The sequence below is a fragment of the Anguilla rostrata genome, chromosome 1 (assembly GCF_018555375.3).
Source record: "Anguilla rostrata isolate EN2019 chromosome 1, ASM1855537v3, whole genome shotgun sequence".
Taxonomy (NCBI): domain Eukaryota; kingdom Metazoa; phylum Chordata; class Actinopteri; order Anguilliformes; family Anguillidae; genus Anguilla; species Anguilla rostrata.
In genome coordinates this window covers 83,501,670-83,518,673 of record NC_057933.1, presented here as the reverse complement: position 1 = coordinate 83,518,673, position 17,004 = coordinate 83,501,670, and the positions used below count along the sequence as shown (strand labels likewise).

The 17,004-nt window shown below is 42.1% G+C and overlaps 1 protein-coding gene and 2 long non-coding RNA genes across 5 annotated transcripts in view; 2 read left to right on the top strand and 1 right to left on the bottom strand.

The window, feature by feature from the left end:
• LOC135241633 (uncharacterized) overlaps positions 1 to 7,099 on the bottom strand; it is an 86,492-nt gene extending 79,393 nt beyond the window's left edge. The window contains exon 1 of the long non-coding RNA XR_010326060.1: positions 6,898 to 7,099. This is a non-coding gene — a long non-coding RNA (uncharacterized LOC135241633). The remainder of the gene's footprint in view (positions 1 to 6,897) is intronic.
• LOC135241614 (uncharacterized) overlaps positions 1 to 17,004 on the top strand; it is a 130,311-nt gene that overhangs the window by 53,326 nt on the left and 59,981 nt on the right. The gene's annotated exons all lie outside the window — the stretch shown is intronic.
• LOC135241099 (sialoadhesin-like) overlaps positions 1 to 17,004 on the top strand; it is a 45,435-nt gene that overhangs the window by 1,931 nt on the left and 26,500 nt on the right. The window lies entirely within an intron of this gene.

Genomic DNA, 17,004 nt, shown 5'->3' with positions numbered 1-17,004 from the left:
CCATATCTACCCGTCGTTCACCGAACGTATACCGAACTGAACTGCATTATGACGTACCGTCAGCACGTTCAGTTATTAACCGGCTACAATATTGCAAAGCCATATGGATTCAACGGGAGCTCTTCTGTGCTTACTGGCCTGTGTTCTTCTTTAAAACCACAGACAGGTTTGCTAATGATATTTCACACATTGCATAGCTATGTCACGGTGCTGCACTAACAAAGTCACAGACTGGTAAACCTCCGGTTGAAGGATTGAATCCCGCCTCGCACTCAGGCAGACAGTTTCCTCTTCTACACGAACGTTTTCTTAAGCTTATATTTGCTTTACCAAAACTCACTCACGGCCACCCATATGCATTTCATTGCGGCAAATATATTCCTTTTATTAAAAAGTTACACCAGTTCACCACTGTGCCATTTCTACTTATATTTCTTCACTTGGCTACCGTACACAACCTTCTTATCAGCAAACACCATGTTTCTACATTCATGTAACCTCACCCTGTTCTCTATCTAGCCACATACAAACAATTACTACGTATGTACGTTCTGCAACTCCGTATTAACACATTACATTTAAAATCATGACTCACTCATAATTATAACTACTACTGAACATGACAAAAGCACATCAGTGCAATAGGTTACACACGTTACTTAACCCTCCACTTCAATGACTAATGTTTTATACAGACTGTTATATAAACCGTTCGATAAGGAAACTAAGCTCGCTCATGGTCACTTCATTTACTTCGCACTATAGTCTGTGATCATGTCAACCTTCACCTACATGCCCATTCTGCTAAAAACATATTGTTTCAACTACGCAATTTCATCATTTCTCCTAATTTCTCAAACACTGTTGTTATTTTCTCATGTGCAAAGCCTGCTGGGACACATGCATCTGCTCCTATTCTCCACTATCAAGTTTTCCGGTTCTATTCTAGCTTAGCAAAACATCGAAGAGGATTCCTACTCGCAGATAAGCCTATCAAAATGCCTTATAAACCTTACAACACTAAAAGTGCTTCTCCGCAATATAACAGACAACGGAGCAGGACAGAAGGGTACACAAGCTGCGACCTAGGGAGCTCTAATTTTACGAGCTTGCTGATTCTTTTGTCAATCAAGCCTCGTTGGATGGCCGTGAGTACATACACTGGCCATATTTCACCTGCGTTTCTCATGCGTTCACGCTTACGCCAGCGCACCCTTTGTCACAGCCAGTGTTTTACATAGCAAACCGAAACTGCTAAACGGTACACACTCAACAGACTGTACAACTTCACACAAGGATAGCCATAATCCACAACCGTTTCTTACAGGGTCACTTCGCATTTCTCACTCTCATAATAAAACGCTTTGCAAAAAGAAATGATATCTCATAAAAAACACGTTTTCAACATACAAAAATGCCAAGTTACTCACACATACAAGACATACACCGTCTATAACTCATTCAGACTGCCAAAATCCAGGCCTGCCATTAAAAGTATTGTTATCCAAATGACGCCAAGTTACGGTACTACAAACAATATAGGTTATCTTGCCTCACCAAAATTAAATAAGATGTATTCCAAAGCAATGCTACCCAACATTTACTCAATTCTTTCAAGTCACTTAGACCCACGTTAGAAGTGTTTTATCAGAGTTTTTACTGTCTGGTTAGCTTGCTACGATGACGCGTGACTAGATGACACACTCGCTTGCAATAACGCGTTGGCTATCGACACAGCATCATATAGTAGCTAATATAATCTCAGATAAAAAAACAAAAACAAATGTGTGATGCATTCAATCACCATTTTATTTTGGTTATTATATGGCTGGTTATTCATTTGAGAATACAGTGATGTCCTCTGGAAATTTAGATCCTACGCTCCTTATGTGCTCACTGCCACTTCATAAAGGCTTGCTAGCCAGCTAGCTTGCTAAAGTGAACCAAATATGTTAGCTAGCTCGCTCGATAATGAGGATTGACAAACACAGTGGTCGTATAAACCCATTCAATTAAAAACTTTCACTAAATATACATACCTTTATTGCGGCAACCGAATCTATGCAGACAAGTCTTGCAGTGGAGAATACTGGATGAGGCACGAGTGACGTCTTAAGCCGGGCACCCACCGCACGCGTCGCGTATGCGTCGCGTAAACAGCAGGGCGAAGCAGCACGGCGCGACGCGTAGGGTGTCTCCACTGGTTCCGTTTGTGTCGCGCAAAGGCTTGCGTAAAAGCGATATATTCCTAGTAGCTCTCGCAGTCTGCAGTGGGCTTTTACATCGTGTATTTCACGTTTGTTCACGACTGTTGATTATGGGTTAAGTGAATACTTTGGTGAGAGACCTTTTTCAGTTTGTTAATTTGGTAATATTTCGTTAACTCGTAAATAGCCTACGTGAGAAAGTAAACGCTTTCAAGAAGTACCATAAACTTAAATCGCAACGTAGCCTGCATAACAATCAATCTCAAACTGTATTAATTTATTTGCTTGGTTAACAAGCGTGCCAATTTCATGAAGAATATGTAATGATCATAATAATAATAAATAATCCGTAATCAACCATTGGGAATTCCCGTGTTGTCTTGTCATTCACGTCAAAACATTTATAGGATCATATTTAGTAAAATCAGCTAATCATGAAAAAGACAGTAACAGTTTAATCTTGAAGAGATATGAACACCACAACGCCATGAACACCGGAAGCTTTGAAGTACAAGTGCGATAGGCTGCGTCTTTCTGTGGTGTATTTTCAAATTTACCCCACCCCCTCCGCAAAATAAGACAGCGAAACTAGTTTGCCTTTTCCACAGGTTCCAGTTATTTATTTATTTTTACAAAACGAAAAGGCTTGTATTTTTTTTTTTTGGTGCTTATAAAATATCTGGGAGGTAACTAGGGACACACCCCCAGTAATATAAGGATGAAATATAAATCAGAGCATGTATACCTAGCATTTTAGAGCATATTTCTGTGTATAAACAGGCCATCGTGACGCGCGACAAGCCGAAAAAATAGAACTGAAGCGAAAAACTACGCTTCAGTTCGCTTGTGTCGCGCGAGCTTCGCAGCCGGTACGCGACGCGTTCGCATCTGGTGGAGACGACGTCGCCCGCTGCCGTTGTAATAACAGTACTTCAACTACGCTTCAGTTACGCGCGTAATACGCGCGTAGTGCGCTCGCGGCTGATACGCGTGCGGTGGGTGCCCGGCTTTACGGTGAAGCCACACTATACGCGGCGACTGCCGCCTGTCGCCGCGCCGTGTCCCCACAATCGGCTGTTTGTGGGCGTGTCACCTATATTTGACAGACAGTTGCGTTCGTTAAATGTTGACCGGATTTAATATTGTGTTTCATATTCATTGTCCTGTCTGAATAAAAATCATTTTGCAGTAACCTAGATCTGAAAGATGTTAGTCAGCTGCCTAGATAGGCTGTTTAATGTCTAGCTAGTGAGTAACAACCAACAACAAAAACATTAGCCAGATAATTCCTTCAAAGTTGTATCTGATTAGCTAGCTAGGTGGCTGGTAGAAACGAACAACTAGCAACTAATACATAAGGAAGATTTTTTTGTTTGTTATTGTTTGTTGTTACTCACTATAGCTACACATTAGTTAGCCTAGCTAGGCAGCTTATTAACATTTTCAGAGCTAGATTTCTGCAAAAATGATTTTTATTCAACTGGACAGTGGTAGTAGCTAACGGCGATAACGACATTGCAGAGCCACCGACAATTTCAGAGACTTTCCTCCACGCTATTTCCTCCAGTGTCTCTGTAGGAGATTTTATTAAGTTGGGAAGCCCGATACGGAAATTACAAGTTAGGTCCTCCATTGTGGAACGATAGAATGTGGAACTAAAATTAGAAAAAAATCGGGACAATTTACTTGACGGATCATTAGATCAAATCAGATTGGTTACCGCGACGCGGCGAGGGGGTCAAAGTTGAATTTTTGCCATCTCCCCCGCGGCTCGCCGCCTCTCGCCCAGAGACTGTAAAAAATATGGACAAAGCTACTGTGACGTCACCCATTGACTCTCCGTGGGTCTCTAAAACACGTTTTGAAGCTCAATCGCGGGCGCGGCCATTTTCTCGATTTTGAGCCAAAACCATAGAGTTAAGCGGTCTTTTGAATTTTACTATTTGATTGACAGTCCGGTGCGGAAAAGCCCATCAACCTGAACGAGGCTAGCTGACCGTCTGCCGTTATGTTTTAAAATATATTATCAGATGTTTACGGAGTTTAATTTCCATCCGTGACTGTACTGTGTCATGTAATCACGTTATATGTATGACATTAAAAATACAACTAGGCTATGTTCAGTTATCTTCAATTTATGTTTCTCAGCAAAACGAATATGCTTAGCTAGCATATCAGCTTGCCAGTGAGCTAGGTAGGCTATCCGTGGTTAGCTCACGCATTAGCAATATGAACCACAGGGGAAGAACATCGACTACACTGATGGTCAATCAATCAGAGATGTGTAGGCTACTGGTGATCTGACTAGGCTAATTTTCGTATAACTGTCTGGTACTACTTTAGAATGTCGCCAGCAGTGTATGCGCGTGAGCTTGACAATACATTTCTCACAGAAAAGGTCGTTTGTTACCTTTTTTTAGTTCATTACAGTGGTGATAGAAGTTACTAGAATTAACTGGTACTGTGCTGTTAGCCTTTATTGATCGCTGTACAAGGTTAATGTGAAGTACCTAGAACAATCTGACAGTACTAACCCATAAAAATGTACTTTGAATGGTACTTGGTCAATCGAATGGTAAATGTGAAAAACATTGGATTATAGTCAGCGGCACCGAAATTTTCTGTCACACCCTCGATAAACAGCAAAAGTCCCAGTAGAAGACTGAATTAAATCTTTAAAAGTTATATATTTTCTGAAAGCTTATCGATTCCGCTTGGCCGTAGTGAGTGAAACTAGGCGATCTGAGCATATAGTCGCTATGTAAATTACGTCAGAAGGATTCAGCCTTGTTGTTCGCTACCTAAACTCCACAGCACACTCAAATCCCTTAGCATGCTTGTAGCATGAAGTGTCTACTTTCAAAATCCATTTAAACCATTCACAAATGACTTGGGACTTTGAAGTTATAAGTCGGGATGTATCAAGTGTCCAGTGAAAATACTGACCTGGCTCTCAGTCAGAATTCTGAGAGAACCAACTGCCATAAATGAACGCGTAAAATCAACCAGTAAGAGTTATTATGATGTCACTGGTTCAGAACCGCATAAATGTAAACAGTCGAATGTTCAGTGAAATCTGTCGGTTTTCGGTGCCGTCGGAGTCCCGATCTTATCATTGATGGAATTTTGGGAAAGTGCGAGCTAAAAGGCCACAAAACAGCCAATATATCACATTAATATTCCATATATGTACGATCGCTGTTCACAATACGTTAATTTAAGGCTAAACTGGTATTTTAATCACAATACTTATGCTAATTTCCGGAAATAAATTTTTCGATTGTCCTCCCTTTGTACTGTAGACTTACATGGAAAACGGATATGAAAACACCTATACTGGAGCCATCCGTAGTGGCGCTAGTGAGCAACCAGGAACTACAACACCAGGAAATGAGCTTCAAAAACGAAGTCTGGGGGCTACAGTCTATGGTCACTGGGGTGGGCGGTGGCGTCTCTTGGCCTTGACATTGCGGCTCCGACCACGGTCCACCTGTGCGAAGTCAGAAAATGCAGGCATCCGAATTTTGTAGTGGTTTCATTATAGCGTGTGCTATTTACAGATGCACTAGACGACCATAAAATAATCCTCCTCTGAAATTTTGCGGTAGCCGAGTCATTTTTACTATTTCCTTTAGCCCACTTAACCAAATAATTAGTTGGCAGAAAGCGTAATCAGCTAACGCTTATTTACTATATGTGGTAGTCCAGTAGCCTATGCTAAAACAGTTCCCAACTTCGGCTACCAAGCCATTTGACTAGCTAGCTAACCCTAACCGGAAAATATTCCATCTGTCAAACGTGTTTGACGGCTTGTCAGTCGTGTACATTCCGTAAATGTCTACCTGGGCTATGCTGCACGAATGTGACAAAGCTAGAAGCTAGCAAGAAAATAATAATAATTAGAAATTCAATGTACATTATTTTTGTCTTTATGCAACAGGTGGAAAACTTGCTCTTCAAAGTGCGTTGTCATATTTACACGCCTGTAAATCAGTTATTAAAATACTTGGTAGATTTGTTAATCACCGCTGACAGTGTTAATTTTTATTCGGTAAAAAGTGACTTGCGAACGATCGGTCAGCTAGCGTCACCCAGCAAGTAAACACCACAAACGGCGATGGAGTAGTAGCAGTTAATGGCTCATTAACTTGACTGTGGCGAAAACCTACGACGATAACTTGCTTGGTTAACAGCAGGTCTACCAGACAGTTATATGAAAATTAGCCTAGTCAAATCACCAGTAGTCTACACATCTCTGATTGATTGACCATCAGTGCAGTCGATGTTCTTCCCCTGTAGTTCATATTGCTAATGCGTGAGCTAACCACGGATAGCTTACCTAGCTCACTGGCAAACTGATATGCTAGCTAAGCATATTCGTTTTGCCGAGAAACATACATTGAAGATAACTGAACATAATTGTATGATTAATGTCATACATATAACGTTATTACATGACACAGTACAGTCACGGATGGAAATTAAACTCCGGAAACATTTGATCATATATTTTAAAACATAACGGCAGACAATCAGCTAGTCTCAAGTCGTTCTGCAATCGTTCGTTCAGGTTGATGGGCTTTTCCGCACCGGACTGTCAATCACATTGTAAAAATCACAAGACCGCTTCACTCTATGGTTTTGGCTCCAAATCGAGAACATGGCCGCGCCCGCCATTGAGCTTCAAAACCGAGCGGCCAAAACCAGACTTCGTTTTTGAAGCTCATTTCCTGGTGTTGTAGTTCTTGGTTGCTCACTAGCGCCACTACGGATGGCTCCAGTATAGGTGTTTTCATATCCGGTTTCCATGTAAGTCTACGGTACAAATGCGATCAAAATACAAAGTCAATAATTTTTTCTCACAAAAACAAATAGTCGTAATAGGTGTATTTTATTCGTCTTATGACTGTCCATGGGTCGATTTCATGATTTATTGCATCATTTGGGTACAGTGCCAATATTTGTTCTGGACCAATGAGGTACAGTGTGCGTCACTTCCGGATTACTGCAGAGGACTGAGCTACAGTAGGGGCTACAATCTGTGGTCACTGCGGTGGGAGGTGGCGTCTCTTGGCCTTGACATTGCGGCTCCGACCACGGTCCACCTGTGCGAAGTCAGAAAATGCAGGCATCCCGTTTTGTAGTGGTTTCATTATAGCGTGTGCTATTTACAGCTGCACTAGACGACCATAAAATAATCCTCCTCTGAAGTTTTGCGGTAGCCAAGTCATTTTTACTATTTCCTTTAGCCCACTTAACCAAATAATTAGTCGGCAGAAAGCGTAATCAGCTAACGCTTATTTGCTATATGTGGTAGTCCAGTAGCCTATGCTAAAACAGTTCGCAACTTCGGCTACCAAGCCATTTGACTAGCTAGCTAACCCTAACCGGCAAATATTCCATCTGTCAAACGTGTTTGACGGCTTGTCAGTCGTGTACATTCCGTAAATGTCTACCTGGGCTAGGCTGCACGAATGTGACAAAGCTAGAAGCTAGCAAGAAAATAATAATAATTAGAAATTCAATGTACATTATTTTTGTCTTTATGCAACAGGTGGAAAACGTGCTCTTAAAAGTGCGGTCATATTTACACGCATGTAGATCAGTTATTAAAATACTTGGTAGATTTGTTAATCACCGCTGACAGTGTTAATTTTTATTCGGTAAAAAGTCACTTGCGAACGATCGGTCAGCTAGCGTCACCCAGCAAGTGAACACCTCAAACCGCGATGGAGTAGTAGCAGTTACTGGCTCATTAACTGACTGTGGCGAAAACCTATGACGATTATTTGCTCGGTTAACAGCAGGTCTACCAGACAGTTATATGAAAATTAGCCTAGTCAAATCACCAGTAGTCTACACATCTCTGATTGACCATCAGTGCAGTCGATGTTCTTCCCCTGTAGTTCATATTGCTAATGCGTGAGCTAACCATGGATAGCTTACCTAGCTCACTGGCAAGCTGATATGCTAGCTAAGCATATTCGTTTTGCCGAGAAACATAAATTGAAGATAACTGAACATAATTGTATTATTAATGTCATACATATAACGTGATTACATGACACAGTACAGTCACGGATGGAAATTAAACTCTGTAAACATTTGATCGTATATTTTAAAACATAACGGCAGACAGTCAGCTAGCCTCAAGTTCGTTCTGCAATCGTTCGTTCAGGTTGATGGGCTTTTCCGCACCGGACTGTCAATCACATTGTAAAAATCACAAGAGCGCTTAACTCTATGGTTTTGGCTCCAAATCGAGAACATGGCCGCGCCCGCCATTGAGCTTCAAAACGTGTTTTACAGACCCACGGAGAGGCAATGGGTGACGTCACAGTAGCTTTGTCCATATTTTTTACAGTCTCTGTTCAAAACGTGTTTTACAGACCCACGGAGAGGCAATGGGTGACGTCACAGTAGCTTTGTCCATATTTTTTTACAGTCTCTGTGCTGAAGCCACACTATACGCGGCGACTGCCGCCTGTCGCCGCGCCGCGTCCCCAAAATCGGCTGTTTGTGGGCGTGTCACCTATATTTGACAGACAGTTGTGTTCGTTAAATGTTGACCGGGTTTAATATCGTGTTTCATATTCATTGTCATTGTCATGTCTGAATAAAAATCATTTTTGCAGTAACCTAGATCTGAAAGATGTTAGTCAGCTGCCTAGCTAGGCTGTTTAATGTCTACAACCAACAACAAAAACATTGTCTGACGAATTAGCCATATTAATTCCTTCAAAGTTGTATCTGATTAGCTAGCTATGTGGCTGGTAGAAACGAACAACTAGCAACTAATACATTAGGAAGATTTTTTTTGTTTGTTATTACTCACTATAGCTACACATTAGTTAGCCTAGCTAGGCCGCTTATTAACACTTTCAGAGCTAGATTGCTGCAAAAATTATTTTTATTCAGACTGGACAGTGATAGTAGCTAACGGCGATAACTACATTGCAGAGCCACCGACAATTTCAGAGACTTTTCTCCACGCTATTTCCTCTTATCAGTGTAGGAGATTTTATCAAGTCGGGAAACCCGATGCGGAAATTACGAGTTAGGTCCTCCATTGTGGAACGATAGAATGTGGAACTAAAATTAGAAAAAAAATAGGGACAATTTACTTGACGGATCATTATATCAAATCAGATTGGTTACCGCGACGCGGCGAGGGGGTCAAAGTTGAATTTTTGCCATCTCCACTGCGGCCTCGCCGCTCCCGCCGCGCCGCCGGCAATCCCAAAATGCCTTGCGGGGGCTGGCCGCCACCCCTCAATCAAAATGAATGGACGCGGCTCCGCGTATAGTGTGGCTTCAGCCTTACGCCGGGCACCCACCGCACGCGTCGCGTAAGTGTCGCGTAAACAGCACGGCGAAGCAGCACGGCGCGACGCGTAGCGTGTCTCCACTGGTTCCGTTTGTGTCGCGCAAAGGCTTGCTTAAAACTCTATATTCCTAGTAGCTCTCGCAGTCTGCAGTGGGATTACATCGTGTATTTCACGTTTGTTCACGACTGTTGATTATGGGTTAAGTGAATACTTTGGTAAGAGACCCTTTTCAGTTTGTCAATTTGGTAATATTTCGTTAACTCGTAAATACGTGAGAAAGTAAACGCTTTCAAGAATTACCATAAACTTAAATCGCAACGTAGCCTGCATAACAATCAATCTCAAACTGTATTAATTTATTTGCTTGGTTAACAAGCGTGCCAATTTCATGAAGAATATGTAATGATCATAATAATAATAAATAATCCGTAATCAACCATTGGGAATTCCCGTGTTGTCTTGTCATTCACGTCAAAACATTTATAGGATCAGATTTAGTAAAATCAGCTAATCATGAAAAAGACAGTAACAGTTTAATCTTGAAGGGATATGAACACCACAACGCCATGAACACCGGAAGCTTTGAAGTACAAGTGCAATAAAGGCTTGCTTACAACTTCATTTATAAAATAGGTGCATTTTCATCGGCAAAACCACTAAATAATCTGATTTTTTTAAAGCTCTGTGGATTATCTGATTTTTATTAACAAGCCCTTTTTGAAAGCACGGCGAACGAAGACATCGGATAAGTCAAATAGGCTGAGCAATGGTTGGTTAAAAACTACCTTCCAACACTCGAGCTAACAAACCGCTGCTCGGTGCATTCACTTCTACGTCATTCAATAGGCTACGTCTTTCTGTGGTGTATTTTCAAATTTACCCCACCCCCTCCGCAAAATAAGACAGCGAAACTAAGTTTGCCTTTTCCCCAGGTTCCAGTTATTTATTTATTTATTTATTTTTACAAAACGAAAAGGCTTGTATTTTTTTAGCTGCTTATAAAATATCTGGGAGGTAACTAGGGACACACCCCCAGTAATATAAGGATGAAATATAAATCAGAGCATGTATACCTAGCATTTTAGGGCATATTTCTGTGTATAAACAGGCCATCGTGATGCGCGACAAGCCGAAAAAATAGAACAGAAGCGAAAAACTACGCTTCAGTTCGCTTGTGTCGCGCGAGCTTCGCAGCCGGTACGCGACGCGTTCGCATCTGGTGGAGACGACGTCGCCCGCTGCCGTTGTAATAACAGTACTTCAACTACGCTTCAGTTACGCGCGTAATACGCGCGTAGTGCGCTCGCGGTCGATACGCGTGCGGTGGGTGCCCGGCTTTAGAGAAGTAGCGCGTCAGCTGCTGCAGTTCACACTTGTATTAGAGCTCCCTCTACTGGATAATTCTAGTAAATAGCAATTACAACGTTCGAACAGGCAAGTACAGATAAATAATCATTGTTTTTTTGTTTATTATACTTATTAAAAAATCGGGGCACATACCGATATATCGGTCGGGCTCTAGTGTAGACTACTTTTTATGAGCCCCCTCCCAAAAAACATTGTAGATTTTGCCCCTGTTAAAATGTAAAGTTAGTATAGCTGTTACGACCCCATGGGTCTAGGGGTGCATGGGGTATGTAACTGAATGTTAAGAATGCCGGGAGATGTTAATGATGTATAAATGACGGTAAAAACAATAAATCAAACACAGACAAAAGCAGCAACTCAGTGCATGAGTGTTTTACTGTGTGAGCAAAAAAGGTGCAACAAACTACTACAGGACATACAAAACAACCCAGACACACACTACCAGGTTCAAACGACACTGGATGTTGCCAAAAGAACAGAAAAACAAGCTAGCTAAACCAGAGAGTAATTTAATCTAGTGTATCAAGTACACAAACAAACTAACTAGCAGACTGAAAAAAAAATGGTTGGCAATCACCCCTAATTTCTAGTGGATCTATACATAACATAGTCTACTGGCATATGTACAGGAGCCCCCAGTCTTACCTGTCCCAAGCCTTGGAAGTGTACATTGGTGATTGACAGGCGGCGCAGCCAACGAAGATGATGGCAGGTGAAGGCAGGGAAGTCCACACAAAAAAAAACACATGGCATGTAACACTTCCCCCCTCAAGAACTAACTTAACACATTTATTTTTTTATTTTTTTAAAGTTAGTTCACACACATGGTAATATTATACACCATTCCATTCGAAAGTGCATAATTACCCCTTTTTTTTTAAACAGGCGTACACACATTGTGCCAATTCCCCCTTACATATACACAATTCAACACCTGACATGATATATTTATTTATTTTTAAAGCCAAGATACAGTTGTGTTACCACACTATTACACACAAAATGTATTCAAAATGCTTTAGTTATCCAAAACTACGACACAACGTATCAGCCAGTACATTGTCAGTTCCTTATATATGGTGAATATCTAAATTATATGGTTGTAGAATCAGCGACCAATGTATAAGGCGCTGGTTCTGATTGTACATTCATGACAAAAACACTAATGGATTATGGTCTGTAAAGACCTCGACAGGGGTAGAACTTGAGCCAATGTACACCTCGAAGAACTGCAAGGCTAATAACAGCGCAAGTACTTCCTTTTCGATGGTGCTATAATTTAGTTGGTGTTTATTAAATTTTCGCGAGAAGAAACTGACAGGGTGATCAATTCCATCTAGATCTTCGTGCAGCAGTACTGCACCAGCTCCTAGAGCTCTTGCATCAACCACTAACTTAAACGGTTGCGCAAAGTCTGGAGCTGCGAGTACAGGCGCACTGCATAGCAAAAGCTTAACAGCCTCAAAAGCATTTTGGCAGTCTGAGGTCCACATAAAAGGTTTCCTAATACTAAGCGCACTCGTTAAGGGTGCCACAACAACAAGAAGTTCCTACGAAAACTCCGATAATATCCCGCCATCTCGAGGAAACGGCATAACTCACGCCTACTAGTAGGCGCAGGGAAACCAGCAATGGCAGCAACCTTTGCTTCCAATGGCCAAACTTGGCCATGACCCACTTGCTTTCCCAGGTACGTTACTGTTGCTTTGCCAAACTCACACTTGGTGAGATTCAGAGTTAGCGTTCCTTTGGCCAACCTCTCAAACACACAGCGGAGCACGGAACCATGGTCGGCCCAATTATCTGACCTAATCACCAAGTCATCTAAATAGGCATAACAATCCGAAATACCCATAAGTACCATATTCACTAGCCGCTGAAACGTGGCCGGAGCATTTTGAAGGCCGAAGGCTAAAACATTATATTGGAGGAAGTTGTCGGGGGTAACAAACGCTGAAATCTCAGACGTGCGAGGAGTCAATGGCACTTGTCAATACCCCTTCAACAAATCAAGTTTAGTGACAAACTTAGCGGCACCAATGTTATCGATGCATTCCTCCATTCTCGGTAGGGGGTAGGAGTCTGGCACCGTAACCGCATTGACTTTTGAATGTTTGAATGTTTTGGTACGTAATATGCTGTCCCAGCACGAATGCTTAGCATTTTATAAAATATGCTAAATTTTATACTAAAGCAAGAAAAGAACAGAAGAGCACACGTTATAATTCCAAGACGTTGGCAGGCTATAACCAAAACTAGGCTACTGCGCCGCATAACATACAAGTTTGATTTGAAGTTATTATGAAAATAAATTGGTTTGTGGCTGCAGATTTTTAAACATGGCGGTTAGAAATAAAACACTGCAAGTAGTCGACCAATCAGAAATTTTCAGCGCTTGCGCCCCACCCCAAAGGTTCCGGTACTTTGGGAAAGTTTCGTAGGTGACTTAGGTGCATTAACTGTCTTAACTACTGCTTGTACTTTTTCCATAGACTGCGTTGTTGCCGTTCTCGTTGTTAGTGTTAATCAGTTTAACCTTCAGGGTCCAAGTTGAACTATGCGGTTGTTCCCTGCACTTGGACCGGTACTTCTCTCTAGGGGTTTCGTCATACTTGTTCCTGGTTATGGTTATACACTTTGTTGTACGTCGCTCTGGATAAGATGCCTGTAATGTAATGTAATGTAATGACTTTTCGAAAGTCGGTGCAGAAACGTGATGTTCCATCAGGTTTCGGCACAAGAATACAAGGCGAGCTCCATGGACTAGCACTGGGCTTAGCCAAGTTATTTTCTAACAGGTATTGTACTTCCCGCCTCATAGCCTCACGTTTTGCACTACTAACCCGATATGGGTGTTGTCTAATAGGGGCGGCACCGTTCACATCAATATCATGATGTGTTACGGTAGTCTGAGAGGGGGTATCACCAAAAAGATTTGGAAACTCATATTACAATACATTACAGGAATTTAGCAGATGCTCTTATCCAGAGCGACGTACAACAAGTTCATCAGTTCAAGGTGCAGAGGTGCAGAAAACACACTAGTGTGAAGTAAAGATCGTAGTGCCAGAAGTGACCACGTAGATCAGGACTCCAACCCTGTAGGGTAACCTGTTCAGCAAATAAACAAAACAATCCTGCCAAGTACAAAACTAGATCACATTAGCCTAACTAGGTACATTGAGCTAAACTAGAGGCTAGGGAGGGGTGGGGAGAGGTGCAGCCTGAAGAGATGAGTCTTTCGTCTGCGCTTGAAGGTAAGGGAAGGGGGAGGGAAGCAGTCACTCTGGGAGCAAGAGAAGAGGGTGATAGGGAGCGGAGGTTACGGCGGAAAGTGACAGTGGGGGTGGAAGGAGGAGAGGGAGGATGTGGAGAGAGGGAGAGGGAGAAGGAGATGAAGTGATGGTCAGACATATGCAGGGGGGTAACCGTAAGATTGGAGCTGGAGCAGGTCTTCAGGAAGATCAGGTCTAGGAGGTTGCCTGCCTTGGGGGTTGGGGGAGAGTGTTGTCGGGAGAGGTCGAAGGAGTGGAGTAGTGGCAGGAACTGCAGGGATAGGAGGGAGGCATAGGCGGAGATGAAGTCTGCCTTGCGCATAGCAGACTGGCAGTTCCATAGCACCCCTGTGACCGTAAAGTTCTCACAGGGGGTCAGCGGGGGGTAGCAGAGGTTAGAGGGGTTCCGTTGTCGAGGGGGGCCACGTCGCTGGAAGCGCCTTCTAAGGGGGAGAGCACAGACTGGAATCGGGAGCTGGCTCATAAACTAGGAGGGAGCGACACTAGCGTCGCTCCAAGTGTACTAATTAGCAACTGAAAACCTGAGTCGCTGATTACACAGGTTCACAGTCTGTAATAGTGCAATAATCGCAATCTATCAATTCTAAGAATCAAAAGTGGTAGATAGAAACCTAACACAACCTAAAAACAAAGAACAGTTACCACACAGGGAAAAGTTTAAATCTAACGCGGTATGTAATTAGCAAATGAACGCAGATACTTATCCAACTCTAGCAGGACGGATTTCGGCAGTTCTATGCACCTGGACGAATTATACACTTACTAGTTCACCAAGTACTTGAATTGGACAGAGTGGGCCTGGTGGAACAACCTGATTAGGTTTTCCCGTGACCTGACAAATGTGACAAGACCGACAGTGTTTTACAACAGCACTTCTAAGTCCTGGCCAAAAGAAATGCTGTAAAATGTGATTATACGTCTTGGTAATTCCCAAATGACCAGACTATGGTTTCTCATGTGCCAACGCTAATACCTGCAGTCGATACACGCCAGGTACTACAATTTGAAAAACCACAGCCCATTCGGTTCCCTTAAGCCACGTTTCCACCGCAGGAACTTTACCCCGGAACTAGGAACCTTTTGAGGTTCGGGGGGTAGTACTTTCCGAAAGTACAGGAACCTTTTGGGTGGAGCTTGCAGCGCTGAACATTTCTGATTGGTCGAGTACTCGCAGCATTTTTTTGTGTTTATTTTCAGCCGCCATGTTTAAAAATATGCAGCCGCAAACCAATTTATTTTCATAATAACTTCAAATCAAACTTGCATGTTATGCAGCGCAGTAGCCTAGTTTTGGTTATAGCCTGCCAACGTCTTGGAATTATAACGTGTGCTCTTCTGTTCTTTTCTTGCTTTAGTATTCGTTTTATACATTTTTTAAATAAAAAGCATTTGTGCTAGGACAGCATATTACGTACCAAAACATTCAAACGGATTAATTCGGTTGCTGAATATTTTCTTCCGGATTTTCTTTGTTAGCTCGTTGTAATTGACTCAAAACGTTTGATACAGTTATGTGAGGTATGCGGTAGTTCTGCGTAATTCACATTGGTGATACAGTAAAAGCAAACTGGAAATCACCTTCCGCACTTTTTGTCAGGGTAAAATAACAGGTTAATTCTAGTAATCGTCCCTTTAGCTTTTTCAGGTTGCCGTAATTTTACTCTGCCATTCTTCAATTCCACAAAAAGACCAGGAAGACTATGGACTAATTTATGGTGCATGGTTCGCATCTGGAGGGCACACTTCGCTGCTCGGCTAGCAGTAACTTTGAAGGAAAGCAAACGGTGGCTGTACCACTACTAATTTAAATTTTCTGAGTTTTCGTTCTATTCTTGTCATTTTGCGATTAGCCTATATGGAATTGACGATGAGAAAGTAATCAAACAGCAAATTGTTTACAACGTGTGCATGTTTTCTGCTGTTGTTGCCAGTTATACATATAAATGTGAATGCATTCTGTCGCTTCGGATGTCAAGACATGAAAGCGAATGTTCGCATAAAAACATAATGAATGTGTTTGAGAGGATATATAAAACAGTTACAATCTGACTATTAGCCTGTTATATCCTATTTGTTGCATAACAACGGTCCAAGTTCAACTACCAACGACAGTTTTGCTTGACAATGGTAAAATATGCCCAAACGGCTGCAGAAAAATATTTCAATTCCAGGTGATTAAATCGATAAAAAAAATAAATACAAAAGTAACCATATATAATCATTGTTGGTAACCCGTTGTATATAAGTGGAATAAACCCCTCCGGGCTGTCCCGGTTATTAGAAAATAATGTAGGATACTTCGGTGGTAGTATGGGGTTACAGAAGAAATTATAGGACAGATGGACCGACGACAACGTCCCTTTTTCATACGTCAGTGGGCTAATTTGCCTAATCTTCGCGGGACTTTAGACCGCGGTGGAAACGCAAACAACCATGGGCTGAAGGAACCTTTTAGTTCCTTGAAAAGTAGTTCCTGGGACTTTTGGTGGAAACGCGGCTTTTGATTGAGCTCGAGTGAGTGCACGCAAGCAGGGAAGACACCAGGAAGCTATCTAGACACGTCAGAGATGGGGCAGGGTACGGGTTTATTTAGAACTTCGAGTACTGGACGCACTTTACCTCCGGCAATATCATTTCCCATAATGAAGTCAACGCCTGGTACAGGCAAAGCGGACCGTACAGCCACATTAAAATAACCCGTGACTAAATCAGTCTGAACATGTACTTTGTGTAAGGGAACAGTAACAAAGGCCATATCAATTCCCTGAATTACCACATTAGCACCACTATATGTCACGTCCGATA